We start from the raw sequence: 5,249 nt of genomic DNA on the forward strand, positions 1-5,249 counted from the left end.
TTTTTAAACAACAAACTCGAAAATGTTGGATTTTGATTTTAGATTTTTTATTTTTTATTTCTAAATTTTATTTTTTAAAAATATTTTTGTTTTTTCTAAATTTTATTAATGTTTTATTTTATTTTTAAAATTTTCTAACTTATAAATTGAAATTTTTAAAAACAAACTTAAATTACTAAAAGAATATATCAAAAAATCAATAATTAATACCAATAGATTATTGACAAAACATGTAAACTTTACATAAAAGTAAATTTAAATACTTAAGTTAATTTTATTGACAAGTTTTAGAAATGTTCTTATTAGAAATTGTTTTTGTATTATATATATTAAAAAATATGCTTTTTACTAAATCTGATTTGTTAGTATTTATTTTCTTATTTGTTTTCCTATATTAAAGCATAAAATAGCAAAAAACATAATTAAAAATAAAAAAATGAAAAACTGTCGTTAGATTTTTAAGAAACCATAAAAACTTGGATTTTAGTTTTTCTTTATAAAAGACAGTTATTTGAAAAAATTAATTTCCCTAGATTATAGGAAATCTATTTTTCTAAAAGCTTGATTGTCTAAAAAATAGTTTTTAGAAAAACAAAAGCCAAAAACTACTTCAAAAACTAGAAACAATCAACCTCTATATATAATATATAGCTATTATAATTAACACGACTAGTAAATCATGTTTTACATATGAAATAAACAAACATATATCCTAATTTGTATATAATGATAAAATTTCATATATTTTATTTGAGATTTATCAACTATATTAGTCATATTATAATGGTAAACAAACATCAAACATATTTTTGCAAAGCTATGAAATGAAAATATTGGTACAATCTCTAAACCGAGACATATAAACAATTGATATCATTTTTATTATATATTAAATGAGTATTACTGGTAAAACTGGTACATCTTTGACATTTCATAAATTTGACAAAACCAATTTGGTATTCCATATGAGAAAAAAGAATCAAATATCTCAATTTGTATGTACTCATAAATTTCTCTTAATTTATTTGAAGTTTTAGAATTTTTTTTTGAAAATTATTACAGAACTCCACAAGCTTACGTGATCCACGTTATATTTTTAAGGTTTGTTAACTTGTATGTCCACTAAATTTTTGGAAACACATACATGAAATGTATTTTTACGAAATTGATGATTTTATTGTAACAAGGCAAAAACATGTAAACATAAATAAGCGGTACAACTGATGTAATTGTATTTATTATGTGGTACAACTGATATTTTACGATTTCACTGCCAAAGTACAACTATGCATAGACTAGTACAACTCAAAAACTAGTACAACTATGTACAGCCGATACAGCTACTTGTTATTTTATTTATTATAAATGACTATATTACCCTTGATGAAAATGCATTCTCAACCATTATATCATCTCACCTCTTATAATCTGAACCACACGATCTTTCTTCTCTCCTTCTCTCTTTCGGTTGGGACCCACTTCCTCTTTCTCTCAACCCTAGATCATTTTTCCCTTGTTCGATCATGGCCACACAATTTTTATCATTTGTATGTGTATAACTAATATAACTTGTACAACTAAACAAGCGAACAAATGATATAACTAGTATTTACGTGACACGGCTAATAAAGCATGTTTTCCATATGAAATAAACAATAAAATATCTTAATTGGTTAACGGTGAAAAAATTTCGTTTATTTTAATTGAGAGTTTTCAATATTTTGTTTTATTTACCAAATGGAGATGCGGTTTCTTTCTCGGTTCCAAGCCTACTTGGTTAGATTTGACGAGGACCACCGTGGACACCACCATCGAGCTTCCTCTTCTTCGTCATGACTTGACTCTTCTTTGCCGTATCTCTCTTATTCTTCTTAACAGTGTATTTCTTCTTCTTCGTTGCGGCACCTCTCTTTTTCACAGTAGCGTCCTTTTTGTTCATCGCCGGTGAGTCATTCTTACTCATCGTCGACACTCCCTCTTTCTTCTTTTTCATGTGACTCGTGTATTTGAAACCATTGTTAAATTTTTTTTCTGGCTCCGTATCTGCCTTTTTGGTCTCGAGAGCAAAAAGATGAAGATGATTTTTTTCCGAAAATAGTACAACTAGTATAACTAGTACAACTTGTAACAAATCATTATCCAAATCAAATATTATTAAAAATATACTATTAATGTATTTAATACATGCAGGCGGGGAAGATTAGACAAACATGTCTTCTTGGTTCTACATTATCATTTTTTTTATCATCTTCATACGCTGAAAACAAAAAAATAAAAACCACTTTATTAATTGCAAAGTTGTACTGGTTATACATGTTTTACTTGTATCAGTTATAATGGTTATACTCATACTATTTATACTAGTTATACTCATTGTAGTTGTACTAGTTGTACCAGTTTGAGTTGTATTAGTTGTACTAGTTGGAGTTGTACTAGTTGTCTTAGTAATACTCTGCGTTTCTTCTTTATCTTCAATCTCGTAAGTAAAAGATGAAATTTAATTCTAAATAAGATATAATTGATTAAACATGACTATGGGTTGATCGATTTGAGATAAGAAAAAAAAATTGGTGGATTATTAAAGAAAATTTTTGATTTTGTTTTAAGGTGGAAAAATATTAATGGAGAAAAAAAAGAGGAAGAAGAAGAAGATTATAGTTAAAATTGGGTCGGATTTTGGGTCTGGATCCGGGTCAAATCTAGGTAGGATAGTCATGGCATAAACTAGTAAATATGTTTAATTTTTAGGTCTTATGATCTTTTACCCCCATTTTTTTATTTACTTTTAATATATTTTTTAATTAAAATATAAGAGGTTCATTCTATATTTTTTTGACCCCCTTTGTCTCATACGAGCATTTGATCCCTTAGTGGTCCAGTAGTGGTTTGAGTAAACGTTCATTAATGTTTATACACCAGTAGGTCCATGTTTCAAATCTTAAAGAAAACGATTTATTAAACAATCACGCATGTTACGAAAGAAAGATTTATATGAGATCTCAACATGGTGCAGATAAACTCGGTCATGCGTGATCTTCGTAGGACGGCTCTAGTGATGCAGTAATGTATGTAGTATGTACCATGTACCAAAACATCAACTCCATAACGGAACACAATATTTTGTTTTTCTTTCTTTTTTGAATTGAATGTTAAATTTAATTCAAGAAAAAAAAAACATTTTTACAACCAGTGTACCTTTCCTACCAAGAAAGCAAAGATCAAAAGAAATTATTTTTCTGAAAATTGAAACTAGCAAAAAAACGAGCTCTCCATTCTCATCGAGGGCTAAACCAATATTCCATCCCTTTTATGTATTCCTTATCGCCTTTTCTCTGTATCAGAGTGAATTTGTTTCTCATATTCTTGTCTAGTCTCTTGATCAGAACCTCAGAAGGAGATGGAACCTCTCCATGCCTCCTCTTGTTTCTTTCTCCCCATATCGTATTGAAACATATATCGCACTGTGAAAACCTCAATCTTTCTCCCATTAGGGCCACCTGAGATCATTCTTATAAGATCCTCCTACTTTGCAGTGTATTGATCCTTAAGAACACCCCTCATGAGTGCTTCCCATACCTTTGTCGAGTACTCACATTCACAGAATAGATGACTCAGAGTTTCTAGTGGTTCTTGGCATAGACAGCAAGTTGTATCAGCATCAACATTCCAATTTCTCATTCGGTCACCTGTTGAGAGCCGGAACACAATATTATTGCAACATATAAATGTTTGTTACTGATACAGCTCAGAGAGTAGGTGTGTGAATAAAGAAAGGCAGCTCTGCGTGAATGGCAAAGTCATTCGCGTTACACCTCATATCTAAAGTTCACATGAAAAGAACTACTTTCATTAATTCTGTAAGCTTTTGAAGTTTACAGAGTCATATATACTTGCGTTTCTGTTCAAAACAAAGAAGAAAAACGGCTCATGTTGTTGTCTTTTTTGTCTGACTTATGGAGTTCTAGAGGTTCGGAAACACCAAACCGATAACCGAACGTATTAAAAATCCGAACCTAAAACCAACTCTTCCCTTTACACGTTCCTCCTATCCTTGTCTCTTGTGTCGACATTGTCCCTTAAACACAGCCACCCCTGCGTGATCCAACTAATAATCTGATTATAATATTCCAAACATTTTCCTATTTATAAGATTAATAATTAATTTAACGATCCAACTATTTTGGGTACCATCTTCTCCCTTCTATGTTATGTCGATATGTTGTTTCTTCGATTAAATAATGAGACATTTTCATGCGAACTTAGCAGTAAACAATATTTATTATTATTATTTTTTTTTGAAAACTATATTTATTATTTTGCTACAAACAAACATATACATAAAACATTATTATATTCACAAAAATGAATACTAGTATAAAGCAAGAAAAATAACGTGGAATAATATTGCTAAGAAATGATCAAGTACAAAAGGATAATGTGAAAATAACACTTCTCGTTAATTGCTCCAACTAATTAATGCATTTTGTGGAATACTATCGTGTGGATAAAACCAATTAGCCTCATTACACTGATTTTTAGGCTTCCAGCTATGAACCAAAGCATGCCAAGTGTTTATGAACAGTTATGTTTTTTTGCATGTTTACAAACAATTAATTCTACGTCATACTCCATCCGGATACGAATGTAAAATGTTCTATATTTTTATCTTGTATATAAATATAAGATATTTTGAAATATAATTAATGCATTTATTTTTAAAATTTAAACATGAATTAAAAAATAAAATTATGAGTGATGCAATTTTATTGATATAATAAAAAATAACAATTAAAATAGTGTATTTATTATTTCTTAATATGAGTGTAAAACTTTAAACATCTTATATTTAAATCTAGAGGCAGTAGTTCTTTTTTTTTTTTGAAAAAAGACTCAATTCTACTATCATAGTTTCCAGTAAATTAACGTTTTATTCAATCATATATCAAGACATATCCTCTACCATCCACCAGACCAAAAATATATTTTTCGTACTGCTAACAAAATGTAACAGTATTAGGCCAAATATATATATATATATATTTTTTTTTTGAGAAAAAGACAAAAATAACACTAAATCAAGTTTTTGTTCCCAAACTAGCACTCAAGGTCAAAAGTCACAAAAATAGCACTTAATGTTTTATCAAAAGTCACAAACTTAGGATTTATAGTTAAAGGGTGGGGTTTAGGATTTAGGATTTAGGGTTTAGAGTTTAGGGTTTAGGGTTTAGAGTTTAGGGTTTAGGGTTTAG

Source organism: Brassica oleracea, chromosome C7 (assembly GCF_000695525.1).
Source record: "Brassica oleracea var. oleracea cultivar TO1000 chromosome C7, BOL, whole genome shotgun sequence".
In the NCBI taxonomy this organism is placed as follows: domain Eukaryota; kingdom Viridiplantae; phylum Streptophyta; class Magnoliopsida; order Brassicales; family Brassicaceae; genus Brassica; species Brassica oleracea.